This window comes from Taurulus bubalis (genome assembly GCF_910589615.1).
Source record: "Taurulus bubalis genome assembly, chromosome: 8".
NCBI lineage: Eukaryota > Metazoa > Chordata > Actinopteri > Perciformes > Cottidae > Taurulus > Taurulus bubalis.
Window position 1 is genome coordinate 1,778,649 of NC_136596.1, and position 22,224 is coordinate 1,800,872.

General features: G+C 41.4%; 1 protein-coding gene across 1 annotated transcript in view; it reads right to left on the reverse strand.

The window, feature by feature from the left end:
• The window catches only part of znf608 (zinc finger protein 608), a gene marked incomplete at both ends in the record, with an annotated part of 45,562 nt that overhangs the window by 20,234 nt on the left and 3,104 nt on the right, over positions 1 to 22,224 (reverse strand). The gene's annotated exons all lie outside the window — the stretch shown is intronic.

A 22,224-nucleotide genomic window follows, 5' to 3' on the forward strand; every position in this document is an offset into this window, starting at 1 on the left:
AAGATAACAACTAAGATATGTTAATTACAATAAGTATACATTAATAACAATGAAGATAATAACAACTAAGATGTTAATTACAACTAGAGTCTCTAATTAACAACGAAGATGTTTATAACAACTAATATATGCAAATAACAATAACTATACATTAATAACAATGAAGATAAGATTATAACAACTAATACATGTTAATAATAACGAAGATAAGTTAATTACATTAAGATATCAATACAAATTAAGATAAACTATTAACAATGAAGATAAGTTGATAAAAACAAAGATAAGACGTTAACAACAAAGTGAGTTAATAACGGAGATAGAAGTTCCATTAAATCTGCTGGAATGTAGGTTCAGTGCTGTTATGAATATTCCTCTGAGATTGTCAGACGTTGGAACCTCCGTCTACTGGAAGGACGTTTAGGAAGACGGGACTTTTCCTCCAAATGTCACCGGATTCATTATTCCCTCCGCAGTCTGCGGTTACGACGTCCTCTATGGAGAGGCGGCTGATCGTCTCTCAACGACGCCCAGACTCAGAAAACCTTTCATCTCCTCCTCTCCACCTCTCCGTCTCTCCATCTCTCCTCCAAGAGGCAAACGTTTCCCTCTCGTTGGGGACGAATGTTTCCCGGCGACACATTGACGCCCTAATTATCTTCCACTTGTGTGCACAGAGTCTGGAATATAATACATCATAATAATCAGGCGGAGCTCATGCAGAGCGACACAAAGAAATGGTTTCTGTGTTGACGCGGGAAATGAGATCAGTGTTCTGTTGAAGTCTATGGTGGGGATCAGCAACATGCATATCGGGGTGTAAAGCTTTAGGAGACATTAAGGGAACCTGGATGAATATTCACTGCAACAGAAAGTAGTTCAGACCAAGAGCTACGAGGATTTGTCCTTTTTTTATTGTGAGAGGAATAATTTGTTCTTTCTTCAGTCTGGATTCAAAGCTGCAGCCTCAAACCTGCTGACCTCTCAAAGGGACGTCCTGGTATGTGGTGTTTTATTACAGGAAGGCCACAACTAAAGGAAACAACTAAAGGAAACAACTAAAGGAAACTTTAAGGAAACAACTAAAGGAAACTTTAAGGAAACAACTAAAGGAAACAACTAAAGGAAACAACTAAAGGCCACAACTAAAGGAAACAACTAAAGGAAACAACTAAAGGAAACAACTAAAGGAAACAACTAAAGGAAACTTTAAGGAAACAACTAAAGGAAACAACTAAAGGAAACAACTAAAGGCCACAACTAAAGGAAACAACTAAAGGAAACAACTAAAGGCCACAACTAAAGGAAACAACTAAAGGAAACAACTAAAGGAAACAACTAAAGGAAACTTTAAGGAAACAACTAAAGGAAACTTTAAGGAAACAACTAAAGGAAACAACTAAAGGAAACAACTAAAGGCCACAACTAAAGGAAACAACTAAAGGAAACAACTAAAGGAAACAACTAAAGGAAACAACTAAAGGCCACAACTAAAGGAAACAACTAAAGGAAACAACTAAAGGAAACAACTAAAGGAAACTTTAAGGAAACAACTAAAGGAAACTTTAAGGAAACAACTAAAGGAAACAACTAAAGGAAACAACTAAAGGCCACAACTAAAGGAAACAACTAAAGGAAACAACTAAAGGAAACAACTAAAGGAAACTTTAAGGAAACAACTAAAGGAAACAACTAAAGGAAACAACTAAAGGCCACAACTAAAGGAAACAACTAAAGGAAACAACTAAAGGCCACAACTAAAGGAAACAACTAAAGGAAACAACTAAAGGAAACAACTAAAGGAAACAACTAAAGGAAACTTTAAGGAAACAACTAAAGGAAACTTTAAGGAAACAACTAAAGGAAACAACTAAAGGAAACAACTAAAGGAAACAACTAAAGGAAACAACTAAAGGAAACAACTAAAAGAAACTTTAAGGAAACAACTAAAGGAAACAACAACTCCAGAACGTCCTTGGAGGCTCAAACTGAACAGAAAAACCAACACTGTACTCAGAAAAACACAATAAAAATGCTGTTTTATAGATTATAATATAATCATTCATAAATATTATTGAATAATATTTAAACTTTCCAACGATATGATGAATACACGTTAAAAGGGATCATTCTGCCCAGCTAGTATTTTTACATGAACACTTAAAGTACATTTCGCTGTCAGTAGTTTGGTTGCTTTAAACCTAACAAAGTAGTTCCCTGTGAGGTCGGAGGTGTATTTTATTTTGAAAGGACTGTTTGTGTGTACCGAGTGGACTTTGTTTTGTATGAACACCGATGGAAGACGCACAAAACCCGAGTATTAACTCTGACGTCTGGACGAACTGCAGTCTGAGGATACGGCGAATCCTTTAACCCAGAGGTCTTCAACAGGGGGCCCGTGACCCCTAGGGGGTCCGCAGGGGTACTGCAGAGGGGTCATGAAATTCTTGGTTGATTAGAGCATTTTAAATATTTTAAGAAATACTTCTTTCCACAAATTGACAAGCCTTGAAAATGCACATCAACATGAATTCAACGTATTGCAGCGGATGGACACATGGAGGCAGAAGATGTTATCTTTCAGTAAATGGGCGACTGTGGCTCAGAGGTGAGCAGGGCCGTCCTCCAGTCAGAGGATCGGCGGTTCGATCCCCGGCTCTACCAGCTCATGTTGATGTGTCCTTGAGCAAAAATTGCTCCTGTAGCAATGCTGAATGAATGACAGGACAGATAGTCCTGATGAAGCTCCTCTCATCAGGATTTTCCTATGTAAAGCGTCTTTGAGTATTCACTACTTATTTAGATTATCATGCAGGTGACAGACAGTGTTGATATTGATATTGGTGTGTTTATGGACAGGCAGTAACACGGCCGCCCTGCTCACTGGACCTCGCACGTCATTAAAATAAAAAGATGAATATATGAACCTGTGTATTATTTCAAAAGCTTAGTATTGATGCACAATAACGTGGTATGTTTATACATGTTACTGGGTCCAGTTTCATATCAAAATACTATATATATATAGTATGGGGTCCTGCTCCATCTCTCCATCAGTTTGGGGTCGCTGGCCTGAAGGACGTTGCAGACCTCTGCTTTAATCCATCCGCACCTCTCCATCGTCTGAATGAACCTTAACAGTCCGATGTCTCTGAATTGGTAGACAGTCCTGGCGGTGTGTGTGCAGTGAGACCACCAGAGGAAGTTAGACCTGAAGACAATGAGACGGGATGCCAAATGAGTCCGTGAAGACCTGGATCTGGAGCTGCAGGACCCGGAGAGTCGTGTCACGTCTCCGCTCCGCTTCCCGCCTCCTGCAGCGTTTCATCAAATAAAACCATGTTTCTTTTTCTTCAACTTTTCAAAGCGTAGATTGATCTCGACCGCCAGCCGCCTGCCGTCGTCGCCATGGTAACGCGTAATGAAATACCAAGTCGCCGGTGCCCGCGAGAGCAGCCGCTCTTATCTCCGCCACTTATTACGGTGCCAATTACAACCGCTCTGGGATGTAATTCTGCTGAGAGAGCAGCGGCTGCAATCAGCGATGAAGGAGGTTTTTTTATGCCATTACGACTCAATAAAGATTACAGACTCGACAGATATCTCTCTGCGCGATGTTCTCGAGTGATTTCCTAGTTAAATAAAATAAAAAATAATCATAAAAAAGAGTCTGTAAATACTTTGGGGGAGCGGCACGGAGCTCGTTCTGTGGCGGTTGGGTTTCTCGGCTAGAGGATCAATCGGTTACACACAAGAAGAGACCGGAAGAGACTCGGCGCTGCTTTGAGCTTTTCTTCATGAACGCTCTCTGCTAGTTTTCTTCTCCGGCAGCTTAAGCTGCAGAGGAGACAGCCAAGGTCACGGTGCAGCTCCAGCCCCACATCATATATTCAATATGAAAGCAGCCGGATGGGTGTTTCAAAAACTGCCATAAATAATATCATGCATTTATTATTTTACATTTCTGTGTACGTATATGTATGTATATACAGTATATATGTATACATGTAAACCACAAAACAAAATGTCTGTGTAAACCCTCGGACCCAATCAAATATTTATTAGTTTTCATAATTTTAATCCTTTTTGTATAATGCCCCTGATGTTTTTTAAGGGGGAATCATTTAATTATGTTCTGTTAACTAAATGCTTGAAGTTTTTTTTGCAGTTGTTTATCGTCTAGTATACCTCAATGATTAGCAAACACATTGATTTTGATGCATTTTTATATTTTTGCGCAGGAAAACCAGAAGAATAGCATCTATTTCCCCCGAGACATGGGAACATGTAAAATAGTAAATCCTACAATGCTGAAGCCAGGACTCTACCTGATATAATGAATGCAGGAGGTGATGCTGCAGTGATCAAACATTACGCTTTTAATGGGGACATTGTGTCCTTAAAGGTTTATTAGAGACTGTTTTACAGGAGCTGAGGGTGGATGTGTGTCATGAGCATGAACACACTGAACAGTTAAAGTGAGCGTCTCTTTGATCCGTCCTGGAACCGTCTGGTGACTCCAAACCACACAGGACTCCTTCCACCAAACCACCAGGACTCCTTCTACCAAACCAACCAGGACTCCTTCCACCAAACCACCAGGACTCTTTCCACCAAACCACCCAGGACTCCTTTCTCCAAACCACTAGGACTCCTTCCACCAAACCACCAAACCACCCTGGACTCTTTCCACCAAACCACCCAGGACTCTTTCCACCAAACCACCCAGGACTCCTTTCTCCAAACCACTAGGACTCCTTCCACCAAACCACCCTGGACTCTTTCCACCAAACCACCCAGGACTCTTTCCACCAAATCACCCAGGACTCCTTTCTCCAAACCACACAGGAGTCCTTCTACCAATCCACCCAGGACTCCTTCCACCAAACCACCAGGACTCCTTCCACCAAACCACCAGGACTCCTTCCACCAAACCACCAGGACTCTTTCCACCAAACCACCCAGGACTCCTTCGACCAAACCACCAGGACTCCTTCCACCAAACCACCCAGGACTCCTTTCTCCAAATCACCCAGGACTCCTTCCTCCAAACCACCAGGACTCCTTCCTCCAAACCACCAGGACTCTTTCCACCAAACCACCCTGGACTCTTTCCACCAAACCACCCAGGACTCCTTTCTCCAAACCACACAGGAGTCCTTCTACCAATCCACCCAGGACTCCTTCCACCAAACCACCAGGACTCCTTCCACCAAACCACAAGGACTCTTTCCACCAAACCACCCAGGACTCATTTCTCCAAACCACTAGGACTCCTTCCACCAAACCACCAAACCACCAAACTACCCTGGACTCTTTCCACCAAACCACCCAGGACTCCTTCCACCAAACCACCAGGACTCCTTCCACCAAACCACCCAGGACTCCTTTCTCCAAACCACCCAGGACTCCTTCCTCCAAACCACCAGGACTCCTTCCTCCAAACCACCAGGACTCCTTCCTCCAAACCACCAGGGCTCCTTCCACCAAACCACTCTGGACTCTTTCCACCAAACCACCCAGGACTCCTTCCACCAAACCACCCAGGACTCCTTCCACCAAACCACCCTGGACTCTTTCCACCAAACCACCCAGGACTCCTTCCACCAAACCACCAGGACTCCTTCCACCAAACCACCAGGACTCTTTCCACCAAACCACCTAGGACTCCTTTCTCCAAACCACACAGGAGTCCTTCTACCAATCCACCCAGGACTCCTTTCTCCAAACCACACAGGAGTCCTTCTACCAATCCACCCAGGACTCCTTCCACCAAACCACCAGGACTCCTTCCACCAAACCACAAGGACTCTTTCCACCAAACCACCCAGGACTCATTTCTCCAAACCACTAGGACTCCTTCCACCAAACCACCAAACTACCCTGGACTCTTTCCACCAAACCACCCAGGACTCCTTCCACCAAACCACTTAGGACTCCTTCCAGCAAACCACCAAACCACCTTGGACTCTTTCCACCAAACCACCCAGGACTCCTTTCTCCAAACCACTAAGACTCCTTCCACCAAACTACCAAACCACCCTGGACTCTTTCCTCCAAACCACCCAGGACTCCGTCCACCAAACCACCATGACTCCTTCCACCCAACACAGCAACTAGAACTAGAAGAGAAGAAGAGGAAGCCCCAATCCCCAGCATTTTCTGTGAGGCAGTAAACGCCTCTCTCTCCACCCTCAGATGCCCAGAATAACAACGCACAGCAAAACTAATAAACAACAACTCAAGGCGGCTCCCTCGTGTGTTGAGCACTTCAAACAAATCATCTTTTCTCACATTGTTTCTTAATTAAAAAAAACACATCACACAGAAGAGGTTGAGCAACACAGCTGAGCTGCAGCTTCAGCGAGATGAGAAGTAGAAATGTGTTTGTAAATATAAGGCTGGTTAGCTTAGCATCAAGACTGGAAACGGGTCAACGTGCACCCCAAAATTATTATTTCTCTTAAAGATATTTGTTGCATTAGTGATATTTAAATATTTCTTTAAGTTAGAAACAGCTGACAAAGCTGTTTTATCTGCGAAGTTAAAAAGTTAAGCTATAAACCGTCAACATCACAAAGTGAAAAGGGAAACGAGAAATCTTGGGAGGAAAAGTATTCCGACATCTTTGAGCTGGACGGAAAAATGTAGTTTGTATTTTGATAAAAACAAAAACTACAAAAAACGTTGTTCAGTTTCTATAATTTTCTATAATCTATAGTTTTTTTGTATTATCTTATGTCACTATAAGGCAAACAATTTATTTCATATTCTCAGTTGGCAACCAAATAACTGTTGTACCGTTATAGCAAAATGTAAAAATGTCAACTCAGTTTTTAACGCTTCATGGGACCAACACATAAATGTTATAATTGTATTTATTTACCCAACAAAAAAAGCATTTTTTTTTTTTTAAATCTATGCCATATAAATCCACAATGTGCCGTTAAATAAAACACGTATTCTGTCTGTACATAATATTTGCAGGACGTGAAGTTTTGGTGGATTTCTCTCGTCCAGTTATTCCCAAAAACAAAAGCAATTTAAGTCCAGATGGCTCATTATTTCTTCATCTTGATAACAAAGTTGTTCTGTCAACGTGTCGACGACAACAAAAGTCCTCACCATAATAAAGCAATTATCTCGGAGAAAAAACAAAGATTGTTTTCCATTAATAAATTGACCTTTTTCATAGTTTTATATCTTGAGACTTGTTTTCCCGTCGCTTTGAGATGATGGGAAGTCATTAATTAGCCGCTAGCCTGCTGATTAGCTAACTATCCGACAGCATCCCGTTGGTTCCCGTGGAAACGTGAGGAAACATCCGCTGAATTGAGAGCTGATCCCGGATCAGAGTTTAGTTTCATGTTGCCGGCTTTGCTTTGGGTTTATTTTGGGTTTTACCTGTCAGTCACCATCACATGCTTTGAACCCCCAGAAGGTTTTATCGGCCAAATGCGTTGAACATATGAGGAATTTGACTCTGTGAACGTTGCATAACAATAAACATAGACATAGAATAAAACAATAAAAACAATGATGATATTAAATTAATTAATACAAATATAATGAAAACAATAAACATTGGTTATTCTTCCATGAAATCCACAAATATTCTCCTCTGACGTGAAATATTGGAGTCCTCTTTGTTATTAACAGAACTTCATTTTTTTAAACTGACAAACAGCTTTGATGGCTTGAAATCTAATAAATAAAAAAACTGGTTCATAAGAATGAAACAATGATGATATACAATCTCATTTCAAGACATTATTTTGTTTTCCTTCTTCACAACTGAAGCTTTTATTCAAAGTATTTTCAGAGGTATTTTCAATTAATATCTCGTTCTTTAGGTTTGACATCTTTTTAAACGTGGCTCTTATAAACTGGTGCTTGTTTGTTGGGGCAAAGTTTTGAAATAGGGGAAAAAGGGGCAATCTTGTTATTTTGTAAATCTTCGGATGTTCATAACTCTGAGCCACAGGTTATGTTGCCAAAGCTAAGTTATTAAGTTATGTAAGTTATCAGAAATGAATTATAAAGTGTTGGAGGTTGATTTGTCAGCACTATTAACATATTCAATGTTTTCAGCACACATCTATGAAGTCTGTACATCACTAGGTAGTAAGAGTTAAGTGATTTGACATATAACCATCAATTCAATGTAGACCTTGAACCCATGTACATGTACAAGTATTACTATAACATATATATATATGTATATATATATATATATATATATATATATATATATATATATATATATATATATATATATACATATATACTTTGGAAACCTCTGGAAATACTGGTGTCAGGAAAACATGCAGGAACGTTTGGGACTTTCCGAGGCACCGTTAGAAAAGTGGGTGGGGCCTTAACACATATTACAGCAATAGGCTCATTCGAGATGAACTGCTTCTCGCCTGGAAAGGCGACGAGAGCAGCGGCGTCATCAGGGGGCGGAGCCAAAAAACTGCCATCAAGTCGGACATACACAGAAACACAGAAACGGTTACTTCCTGTTAGATCCAATGTTTTTAGATTAAACCGGAGTCTAAGAGTCAACAATCCAGCGTTAAGTATTACAACTACACATAAAATAATAATGTTCTACAACACGTGGTGTTTGCTGTCAGATCAAAGAGCCAATCAGCTCTCTGATGTGCGACATCTAGGCGTTACCCATCATACACTGAGCCACGCAGTCGGAGGAGAGCTACTGCAGCGCCTGGCTCTAAAATCGGCAGCTGCCTCGCTCTCGTGAGATTATTGTTGACCACGTGTGCATGACGTCAGAGCGAGTCGGGATCAAGTCGGACACAAATCTACCCAGCATGCATTGTGCGCCGATCGCCGGTGATGGATTCTGCGCAGAACTAGCTCATCTCGAACGAACCTAGCGTTTCCACGGCAACAAACGGGGAGTTAAAAATAAAAGGCGGAGCATTGGCCCCAGACAGAGGAACTAAATAAGACGTGTCCAGAGCAGGGAAACCAAACGGTTTTACTTCTCTTTACTTCTACTTCTGCGTCGAACTCTGAGCTTCGTTCCAGTGAAATAACAGAAGCGACTACGTAGTTTAGAAACAGAAGTCGGCTCCTCTAAAATACAATCTGTTCTCAGTGAAGGTGCATCTGCAACCACGGTGACTCTCGAGGGAAAAACATTCAAATTAAATTAAAATGCAAAAATCGGTTTTCAGATATCAGCCCTTAAAATCCACTTCAGCAGCCGGAGAGAAGAAAACAGATCAGAGGAAGTCTTTGAAGATTTGACTTCCATGTTTGCTTCGACTCACGGGAGCTTTGTGTCGAGGTGGAATCACTAACTGAGCTGGATTTACCCAAATGACTCAGTGGGGGGAGGGGAGTACCAAGGGAGCCTCTTCTCAGTGTGCCTGTACAATCTATAATTAAACAAAAAGGCATTTCTTCATCTTCAGTTTTTATGCTTAAAAAAAAAAATGTAATCACATTTTTATGAACTGCAGAAACAAATTGTGTTTGTCTTCATCCGTCTTTACATCCATCTTTATATCCATCTTACATCCATCCTTCTTTTCATCGGTATGTTCATCTGTCTTTACATTCGTCTTTGCATCCATCCATCTTTACATCCATCCATCTTTACATCCATCTTACATCCATCCTTCTTTTCATCGGTATGTTCATCCGTCTTTACATTCGTCTTTGCATCCATCCATCTTTACATCCATCCATCTTTACATCCATCCTTCTTTTCATTGGTATGTACATCCTTCTTTGCATCCATCCATCTTTACATCCATCCTTCTTTTCATTGGTATGTACATCCTTCTTTGCATCCATCCATCTTTACATCCATCCTTCTTCACATCCATCTTACATCCGTCTTTACGTCAGTCTTTACATCAGTCTTTACATCCATCCTTCTTTTCATCGGTATGTACATCCGTCTTTACATCCATCTTTACATCTATCCGTCTTAACATACATCTTTACATCCGTCTTTACATCCGTCTTTACATCAGTCTTTACATCTATCTTTACATCCATCCGTCATAACATCCGTCTTTACATCCGTCTTTACATCCGTCTTTACATTCGTCTTTACATCCATCTTTACATCCGTCTTTACATCCGTCTTTACATCCATCCTTCTTTTCATCGGTATGTACATCCGTCTTTACATCCATCCATCTTCACATCCATCCTTCTTTTCATCGGTATGTTCATCCGTCTTTACATCCGTCTTTTTATCGATCCATCTTTACATCCGTCTTTTCATCCATCCATCTTTACATCCATCCTTCTTTTCATCGGTGTGTACATCCGTCTTTACATCCATCCGTCTTTACATCCGTCTTTACATCCGTCTTTACATCCATCTTTACATCCATCCGTCTTTACATCCGTCTTTACATCCATCTTTACATCCATCCGTCTTTACATACATCTTTACATCCGTCTTTACATCCGTCTTTACATCCATCTTTACATCCATCCGTCTTTACATACATCTTTACATCCGTCTTTACATCAGTCTTTACATCTATCTTTACATCCATCCGTCATAACATCCGTCTTTACATCCGTCTTTACCTCCGTCTTTACATCCATCTTTACATCCGTCTTAACATCCGTCTTAACATCCGTCTTTACATCCGTCTTTACATCAGTCTTTACATCCGTCTTTACATCCGTCTTTTTCATCCATCTTTACATCCGTCTTTACATTCATCCGTCTTTACATTCATCCGTCTTTACATCCGTCTTTACATCTATCTTTACATCCGTCTTTACATCCATCTTTACATCAGTCTTTACATCCGTCTTTACATCCGTCTTTGCATCCATCCGTCTTTACATCCATCCTTACATCCGTCTTTACATCCATCCTTACATCCGTCTTTTTCATTCTTTTTTACATCCATCTTTACATCCGTCTTTACATCCATCCATCTTTACATCCGTCTTTACATCCGTCTTTACATCCATTTTTACATCCGTCTTTACATCCGTCTTTACATCCGTCTTTACATCAGTCTTTACATCCGTCTTTACATCCATCCATTTTTACATCCATTTTTACATCCATCTTTACATCCGTCTTTACATCCGTCTTTACATCCGTCTTAACATCCGTCTTTGCATCCATCCGTCTTTACATCCATCCTTACATCCGTCTTTACATCCATCCTTACATTCGTCTTTTTCATCCTTTTTTACATCCATCTTTACATCCGTCTTTACATCCATCCATCTTTACATCCGTCTTTACATCCATCCATTTTTACATCCATCCATTTTTACATCCGTCTTTACATCCGTCTTTACATCCATCCATTTTTACATCCATCCATTTTTACATCCATCTTTACATCCGTCTTTACATCCGTCTTTACATCCGTCTTCACATCAGTCTTCACATCAGTCTTTACATCCATCTTTACATCCATCCGTCTTTACATCCATCTTTACATCCGTCTTTACATCCATCTTTACATCCGTCTTTACATTCATCTTTACATCCGTCTTTACATCCATCCGTCTTTACATCCATCTTCACATCCGTCTTTACATCCGTCTTTACATCCATCTTTACATCAGTCTTTACATCCATCTTTACATCAGTCTTTACATTCGTCTTTACATCAGTATGTCCATCCATCTTTTCATCCGAATGTTCATCCGTCTTTTTTATCTGCCCGTCATTACATCCATTCATCTTTACATCCTACTATCTTTTCATCCATCTTTTTATCTGTCCATTTTAATTCACCTCCTCATCCTCTACTTCTCCATGCTTTCCTTCCTGTCTCTTTTTCTCTCCATCCTCTCTTCCTGTTCTTTCCTCTCAACCTTCCTCCCTCTTCTCCCCTCATCTTACCCCTCTCTCCTCCTCTTCTTTGTTCTTGTCCTCATGTCCTCCCCCTCTTCCTCCTCTCCTAAACCTTATTCCATCTCTCATCCCTCTGCAGTTCTCCCTTCTACCTCCTTTTTTACCTATAGCTCTGTCCTCTCCCTTCTCTTGCTTCCCTCGCATCCATTATTTTTTCTTCTACCTATTTCCTGTCTTTGGTCCTCCTGCTCTTCTTTTCCTCGCATCTTCCTCATCCTCCGTTTTCCTGTTATTTCTTGTCATCATTTCCTTTCAAATGTTTCCCCCCTCTTCTTTTCTTTCTGTCCTTACTCCCCTCTCTCCTCCCCTGTTCTTGTCCTTTGTTCTTGTCCTCATGTCCTCCCCTTCTCTCCATCTTTTCCTTCCTTCGTCTCCTGTCTTCCTCCGATACCGTATTACTCCTTTATTTTACCTTGTTCTATTCTACTCTCCTTTTCTTTCCTTGCCTTACCTCGCATCCTCCTTTCCTTTCTTCATTTTTCTTCTTCCTATTTCCTGTATTTGCTTTTTCTGCCATCTTGCTCTTCATCCCTTTTCTCTTCCTTCGCCTCTCATCCCCCTTTCCTTCCAACCCTTCCTGCCATCTCTATTTTTGTATTTCTTTTAAATTTTAATCCTGTTTTTCCTCCTTTCGCCCATCTTTCCTGCACCTTATTTTCCTCTTCCTTCCCTTTCTTCTTGTCCTCACGTCCTCCTCCTCCTCTCTCCCCCTCCTCTCCTCGTCCTCCTCCCCTCCTATTAAATCCTCCAGTGAGCAGACACACCGACAGTTTTTTTCCCCCAGACAGAAATCATCCCTGTCTTTATTGTCAGGCCGCTGAAAGAGAAAGCATTGTGTGTGTGTGTGTGTGTGTGTGTGTGTGTGTGTGTGTGTGTGTGTGTGTGTGTGTGTGTTTGTGTTCTTTTGCAAATGGTAGCCATCTTTTTTTTTTGCCCATTTTGTCTCTCATTTCTCTGCTCTCTCTATTTCTCTCCCTACAGCGTCTCACACACACACACACACACACACACACACACACACACACACACACACACACACACACACACACACACACACACACACCACTTACCTCCCTATTGAAAGACGAGCTCTAATGGCGTGACATTACTCACTGCCATAATAACTCCTGCTGCTGCTAAAACATGTGAAAACCAACAACCACTTTCTCTCCCCTCACCGACACCAGCGGCCGCTCAATCAGCCGCTAACAATAATTATGTCGGGGACCGATTCCACGTGCACGCTTCTCCCAGAGTCCTGTGCGTTTGCATGCAGCGTTTTCATAACGACGTCATTACAAAGCGGCTGAATGAGACATCGCAGGCTTTCAGCATGCAGCTGCTGCAGCACCAGGGCCAGGAGGACGAGGGACCGATCAGGACGTCAGGATGGCTGAAGGCTGACTGACAACACAGTGAAGAGCAAATGTTATCTTTAATAACGCAACCCCAGGTGACTGCTGGCCCCGTCTCATACAGCCTCATGCAGCAGCGTGTGGCGTCTTATGAAAGGTTACTCCCCAGTTATGCTGCGCTTTCCTGCTTGTCTGCATGAACTTTTCATGCAGACATTTTCCTAAGTATAGCCACGATGTACAAGAATGTGCCCGACTAAAAAACATGTTTCAATACAACAGCAAGTATGTTCTGAACCTACTGCACCCCAGATTATGTTCACATCAACATAATGAGGACATGCTCATTCACATAATTGCCAGTGTGAAAATAGTTGATAGCAGAAAAAAAAGAAAAATAATCCTCCCCGTGAGAAACAAGAAGTCAACTTTGATTTATTTATCACGTAACTTGCGTATTTCAGGAAAACCGTCTTTTCCTGAACCTAACTAAGTAGTTTAGTCATCTAAACTTAACTAAGTAGTTTAGTCATCTAAACTTAACTAAGTAGTTTAGTCATCTAAACCTAACTGAGTAGTTCAGTCATCTAAACTTAACTAAGTAGTTTAGTCATCTAAACCTAACTGAGTAGTTTAGTCATCTAAACTTAACTAAGTAGTTTAGTCATCTAAACCTAACAGAGTAGTTTAGTCATCTAAACTTAACTAAGTAGTTTAGTCATCTAAACCTAAGTAGTTTAGTCATCTAAACTTAACGAAGTAGTTTAGTCATCTAAACTTAACTAAGTAGTTTAGTCATCTAAACCTAACTGAGTAGTTTAGTCATCTAAACTTAACTAAGTAGTTTAGTCATCTAAACCTAAGTAGTTTAGTCATCTAAACTTAACTAAGTAGTTTAGTCATCTAAACTTAACGAAGTAGTTTAGTCATCTAAACCTAAGTAGTTTAGTCATCTAAACTTAACTAAGTAGTTTAGTCGTCTAAACCGAAGTAGTTTAGTCGTCTAAACCTAATTAAGTAGTTTATTCGTCTAAACTTAACTAAGTAGTTTAGTCATCTAAACCTAACTAAGTAGTTTATTCGTCTAAACTTAACTAAGTAGTTTAGTCGTCTAAACTTAATTAAGTAGTTTAGTCGTCTAAACCTAACTAAGTAGTTTAGTTGTCTAAACTTAACTAAGTAGTTTAGTTGTCTAATCTTAACTAAGTAGTTTAGTTGTCTAAACTTAATTAAGCAGTTTAGTCGTCTAAACTTAACTAAGTAGTTTCGTCGTCTACACTTAACTAAGTAGTTTAGTCGTCTAAACTTAAACCTTACACCTAAACCTAAGTTGTTTCCTATGAAGACAGAAGTTAATTTAAAAAGACTGTCTTCATGTAACGAGCTGAAATTGACACGTGTTGCTGGACTTTGTAGGAAAACGAACTCAAGATGAGGAGAACCTTTTCATAAGATGTCATAAGAACCGTTGCGTGAGGACAGGATGCTGTGGGTCACACAGGACGTGTCTGAACGAGTCTCTTCCTCCAGGCTAACTGATGGAGGGATGACTTATCTTTGACATCGAAGCTCAATCAGAGTGTCAGCGTAACTATTTTGAGCATTTTGTTGAAAAAAAGCGAAAAAAATGGAGGCCGTTCTTAAATCATTTGTGCAACAAAAAAAACAACACAATTTCAAAGTTGGTGTACCATCATAACACAAAAACCTTGAGTTGTATTTTCTCTTTTCTTTAAACATACTATTTGTGGAGAGTAGCTCCAACTTTGACGAACAGAAACCTCCTGGAGGAAATGAAGGTTTTAACTCTCTCCCGTTGTGAAGAACTCTTTATCGGGAAACGGTCCAAACCAGCAGCTCTCTAACCGCCGCTCCACTAAATTGTCCTCGTTTATTCTCCTCGGCACTGATCGGCTAAGATGAAAGAATCCTTCATCTGATTTCAGACGGCGGAGCGCAGCCTCCCCAGTGGGAAGAGAGGAACTGGATGTCGGGGAAAAGCTGCAGTGGAATGAAATATGAAAAGCGCCGAGCGAGGCGGTTCTTGGAAGGTGGCTGTGACCGGTTCGCCGTTTCCTTTCGGCGGAGGACGAGCGAGCGAGTGGACGTAGCGGTGAACCGTCATTATGTTGATGACCGGCGTGCTGTGAGACCTAACGGACTCTCTGGAAAGACTTCTGAACGATGCTGTCAGCGCTCCTCCTGCTCTCCTCCATCTTGATTTTGAGCTTCATTACAAAATCAGATGGAAAAGTCATCGTTGGAACAATTGATGAAAATGCCAATATATTGTCATGTTTAGTCTCTATCGCCTGAATGATGCAGATGATCGATCCCAATGTGGAACTAAACCTTTTAGCTTTCATTTTAAATGTTCATGTATTCATGGATGGATGTAAAGACATGTATTTTTTGTCTGTCTTCTGTCTGCATACTTTTGATTGAATACTTTTCAGCAGCAACGTGACCACAACATGTTATGACAACCCGAACGTTAGATATTCCTCTAGTTGAAGCTTTTTTTGTACCATGACAGTGCTGCAGGAGGCAGCTTCAGGGTTCTCACTCTGGGGACCAAGAATATCAACAGCAGGTGATTTAGAGATCGAGTCCGTAGGTGTTGATATATATATATAGATATAGATATATATATATATCTATATATATATATTTATATATAGATATATATATATATCTATATCTATATCTATATATATAGATATATATATATATATCTATATCTATATATATATATATATATATATAGATATATATATATATATATATCTATATATACACTTGCCACAAATCCACCTAGCTGTAATGTAATAACGTAATAAGTAGATCCAGAAATCCAACTAACTATGAGAAAGAAGAGATTTGACAGTTTTATAGTTAAAATGAGCGACGTGTCCTCAAACAACAGTTCGTATGATATCCTACAAAAAGTTACTGCTAATTTTCCGTGCCTTTTTCGACAAAAGTCAGCAACACGTGTCGACTTCCTGCTTGTTACGTGAAAACAGTCTTTTCAAATTAAACTACTTTGTTAGGTTAAGGCAACATAAATACTTGGTTAAGATCAGCAGAAGTGTCACAATATGCACTAAAATTTGTTAAAAAAACAACAACATCTGCATGTTTTTGTGTGAAACGTGTTTTTTGTTCATAATTAAAACCTGCAGATCTCCATCTCCGTGTTTTCTTGCGGACGATGAGAGGAACCGAGGCGTCCTGATGAAGTCAGGAGTTTAAAGAATAAGTTTGTACTTTCAAGGTCACCCGCTCATTTTGCTCATTCAAATTCTCCGTTGGCCTTCTGCCCGTCTGATCTCCATGTTTCCAACCAACAATCTCCCGTCCATCACGGCCAGTGGCGCCGTCACGAGTTCTGTAACTCCACCGTTAAAGCTTTGACTTGATGCTTCTCTTCTTTCGCAACGGGAACCAAATGATTCCCCAACAATAAGAAAACAGCATCTTCCGAGGTGTTCGTGGTCCTGCCGTCACCCTAGAATAAGGACCTGAACACATCTCGCAAAATTAATTCTGCTTCTGAATTCAAAACAAGATTCAAAACAAGATTCTCCCAAACGCCGTTGAGACGCAGCGCCGTCTGAAGAGAAGCTCAATGAAGCCGAGGACATGAAGAAATGTAGGAATCCTGGGTGGTATCATGATGTGGATTGAACTTCTTGTTTCTAATGTTGAAGGTGTTCACATGAATCTGTGCAAAGAGGTCAGAACACAACTCTTAGAACATCTATTTGATTCCCGATGATAAATATGAGCCAACAACGTCTCTGCAACCTCTTGGTTCCATGCCCAGTGTTTTGTTCTGTTGGTTGAATGATCTGTTGGTTGGACCCGTCCGCCTCGCCCGACCCGCCATAAGTGGCTTCGTCGATCTTTAATTCCACGCCACTGTCTCCGTCACGTAAATGCGGTTCATTCGTGAGTTCGCCGTTATCAATGATCCTCGTTGGCGTTCCATCGGCGTCATTTTTGTCTTAAATTCCACGATAATCGTGTCCCTCCACAAGAAAGCAGTGGATTTTCATGCAGTGGTTATTTCCCGAGATAAACAATGTGCTGGTCGAGCACATTGTTCAGATTATATCACACAGAACACAGAGAGTTTTTATTATCAATCAGGCAATGAAACGGCAACTTTGTGATGATTATTTGTCCTTTTTTTTCGTACAAATTGGCAACATATTTGTTGTTCCAGCTGCTCAAATTTGGCCTTTTTTCTTTTCTCGTGTCATAGTTAACTGGATATTTGGGGGTTTGGGACCTTTACGCCTTTTTACGGGTTCACACGGGTTTTTATGGGAGCGCCAACAGACTTTTTAAGAAGCGCTGCCGGTGAAAGTTTCAGCTTTTGAATCTGGCGAGAAAATATATATATATTATATGTAAATAAAGTTATTATATGATTTAAAGGACCTGATTCTGATAAGTGATACGATATGACCGCCTCCCTTCTGCTGTTCTCCGATTAAAACAGCCTCATGTCACTTCGTGGTTTTTAAATGAAGTACTTATGTGTCCATCGTGTTTAAACACACACACACACACACACACACACACACACACACACACACACACACACACACACACACACACATACAAAGGAAGACGGACAGAAATGTGCATCTGGAGCAACAACTGAATGGACACTTTTGCTTCCAGAGTTTAATCCGGCTTTAGTTGAAAGAAACGAGCGTCTGAAGACGTTCCCTCATCGGACTTAAAGACGTAAAAGGAGTGTTTCTCACTATTTTATGACATTTAATAGACCGAACAATCAACCGATCAACTGAGAAGAGAAGAATGATCCTTAGTGCTGAAGAGCTGAAACCAACCGATGCACAAAGTTCACAAAGGATCGCTGGTGAGCGATCCTCATGTTCACTCTTCAACGATGGTCTGTTTTCTGAGCCGTACCGGAGGATCATAAATGTTGGTTTTGGACGTTAAATAAGCAACGTGTTCAGTGTTGGACTGGTTCACCCTCAGAGGACCCAGAACCCTTTGAGGTCGCTGACCTGTGATGGACGTGACTCACAGTTTAACGTCGACGCTTCGCACATCTCAGATGTCAGTCAGACATTTTGTGCCCTCATGAGAGTATTTTTCTGGAAAGACATCTCACTGACTGAGAGTTAGACGCCGTGGGAGACGCCCGCTGAGGTTTCAGCTGCAGCCAATAATATGCTTTTGAAAAATGAAAAGGATAAACAGCATCAAAGCGCTGATGGTTATCAGGAGCAGACTGGACACGTGGGACGGGGGTTTGAATCCCGCTGAGGGACCGGTGACCTTCGTCAGATGACGATAACGCGCAGAATAAAAAGGTTCCCTATCGAGACCTGTCAGCGATCATCAAGGTTCTAAACAAACATTATGATTACATTTCATAATTATACATATTTTTCTTCTCTATTTGCAGGATTTGTCAATTTGTCGATTTGGCACAAAGCATTCACCTCGTCAGCAGAGAGCCAGAGCATGGAGGATGTGTTGTTGTGTTTAAAAGAAGAAGTGTTTCAGACCTTACAGCCTGAACTATGTTCATAATGACCTAGTGTTGCAAATGATGTCAAAGCAGCTAGATATGAAAAGTACCGGTAGATGCATTGAGCAATAGTTGAGCGGGACAGAGCGATGATGACTTCCAAGCGGATACAGAGACGGGATTTGCTTTTCGGGAGTTGCTGTTGTGGTCTGAGACGAGCAGAAACTCTATTACACGGGATATTAGTTAGTCTTTTTTTCTATTGTATGATTCAATGGGTGATTCCTTTCTACCAAAATCAAAGTAAATACGTTTTTACTTAAACTTCGGACCATTTTTCGGCTTTTATTTTGTTGACGGATTCCTCGTTGGGCCGAGGCTCAGTGGTGCATCCTGAGGAGAATCTCTTCGAGGGAAAAGGAAAGTCTCAACTCGACATGAACAAAACTAATAACTTCGGTCAGTTATCTTAAAAACAAACTGGCCCAAAACGTTCAGAGGTTTCTGCCATTTTCCTCCAAAGATACCAGTTCTCCCACCAAACCAACCAGTTCTACCACCAAACCAACCAGTTCTCCCACCAAACCAACCAGTTCTACCACCAAACCAACCAGTTCTGCACCAAACCAACCAGTTCTCTACCAAACCAACCAGTTCTCCCACCAAACCAACCAGTTCTCTACCAAACCAACCAGTTCTCTACCAAACCAACCAGTTCTCCCACCAAACCAACCAGTTGTCCACCAAACCAACCAGTTCTCCCACCAAACCAACCAGTTCTCCCACCAAACCAACCAGTTCTCCCACCAAACCAACCAGTTCTCCACCAAACCAACCAGTTCTCTACCAAACCAACCAGTTCTCTACCAAACCAACCAGTTCTACCACCAAACCAACCAGTTCTCCACCAAACCAACCAGTTCTCCACCAAACCAACCAGTTCTCTACCAAACCAACCAGTTCTCCCACCAAACCAACCAGTTCTCTACCAAACCAACCAGTTCTCTACCAAACCAACCAGTTCTCCACCAAACCAACCAGTTCTCTACCAAACCAACCAGTTCTCCCACCAAACCAACCAGTTCTCTACCAAACCAACCAGTTCTCAACCAAACCAACCAGTTGTCCACCAAACCAACCAGTTCTCCCACCAAACCAACCAGTTCTCCCACCAAACCAACCAGTTCTCCACCAAACCAACCAGTTCTCCACCAAACCAACCAGTTCTCCCACCAAACCAACCAGTTCTCCCACCAAACCAACCAGTTCTCTACCAAACCAACCAGTTCTCTACCAAACCAACCAGTTCTCTACCAAACCAACCAGTTCTCCCACCAAACCAACCAGTTCTCAACCAAACCAACCAGTTGTCCACCAAACCAACCAGTTCTCCCACCAAACCAACCAGTTCTCCCACCAAACCAACCAGTTCTCCACCAAACCAACCAGTTCTCCACCAAACCAACCAGTTCTCCCACCAAACCAACCAGTTCTCCACCAAACCAACCAGTTCTCCACCAAACCAACCAGTTATGTGCTTCTTCTGCTAAAGATATAAAACTCTCAGAAACTGTGTTTCCTTTGTTGCATTTACGATAACTTATTCAGACACCAGATACTAAATCTAAATATCTAAAAATCTAAAAACCACAATTAAAGGTGTTCATAAAAGAAAAAGAAAGAAACGGATGAATTATATGTATAACTATACATATCTACCCCACCAGGTAAAATAAATGAAATACCAACACAACCCTTCAGCTCAGACGGGATGCGGCGGTGAAGGCGCGAGGCGTTGCCGGATATTGACGTGCTTGTTAACGGCGATCAGATAAACCCAACAGGCGGCTTCATCCGGCGCTGACAGACAGGAAGCGGCCGCTGTCACTCACACGCCGACACCAGTGCATCTCTTTGTCCTGCAGACGGCGGTCGGAGCCCCGAGCGGGAACACTTGATTCTGCCAACGAGGCCGGATCCCATTTTAAACGGCAGCTGGATTCTGTGTTTTTTTCTACATGTTTACTTTGTATGTTTCTTTTTTTTTAGCCATGATGGCGGCGGGGCTCCAATCGCTGGTCACAACCATATGGGATGCATTGCTTTGGAATCTGGTTCAGACATTCATCTCTAGTTTCAAGTCTTCTTCAATACAGCATGATGTTCATTTAGTAAATTATGGTCATTTAGAGTCAAACAGACCATAAAGCAGGGGACGCTTTAGGGGCGGGGCTACAAGGTGATTGACAGGTCGACGCCAGAGGCGTATACGGCGTCTCTATGTCCCTCCTCCTCAGTCCTAACATGGTCACTTCCTGTTCACTGGTTGCAAAGAAAACAAGATGGCGACGGCCAAAAGGTCGAACTCGAGGCTTCAAAACATCAGTCCACGAACCAACGGGTGACGTCGCCACGACTACTGTGGGTTTAAGCAACAAAAGAACAGGATATGACGACATGCTTTACTACATCACTATTCTGACCGCCTCATCATCACATCTTTGCAATGGATTTTCCATCGCCTTTGTTTTTGTTTTGAGCAAAATAAAAACAAAAAAATGGAAATGTACACAAAACCAAGAAAATGTAGTTCACGACTAGTTTCCATTAAAGGGGCTGGAACCAAGACTACACACGGTGCGTTCAGGAGCGTGTTGAGGGTCGGTCATCCAACACACACTCACTGTAATTGTGCTCTTAAATTGGAAGGAGATGAACGTATAGCGTATTGATTGAAATATAAGCAGATCTATTCCATGAGACTCAGACTCTCTGCTCAGTGTAATTAATACCCGTTCTCTCTAATTAAACAATATTCATAAGCTTGGTGTAATATCCTCGTTGGCTCCTGCCAGCAGGGGTGCATCCAGTTAATCCAATTTTGATTCAATTTAAATTGAACGCATCATAAAATCTCACAATCTCACTCGTGAATTGAATTGATTAATTTCAATCTTCCAAATGAGGAGAAGTGTAACAGCTATAACACATTTAAACAATACATTTAAAGTGTTTGACTGGAAATTAAAAACACGCGGAGCTTCGTTTACGCCGTTTCGTAAAAGACGAACTTCGACCAATCGGCCGCGAGAGGCGGGACACGTTGACGCCCGAGCTGTCAATCATCGATCCGGCGCTTCAGGAAACGGCTTCTGTCCAAAAGCAGAAATCATTTTGACATCAAATAAAACATCAAACATCACGAGCGCTTAAACATAGACGGAGACGGGAAACTAGTGGCCAAGAAATATGAAATATACATAACAACACACCTTAATGGATGAAGTACTCTGTTATTCAGATGTGAAGGAACGGATCCTGTTTGAAATAAATTATACTTTGAGACGACGCCGATTATTTTTCTCCTCGAAATGTTTCAGAAAAACATTTAAACGTTTTGCTTGAGAGTAAACGGAAACGCAGAAGTCACTTCCTTCTCTCCTTCCTCCTTCTCTCCTTCCTCC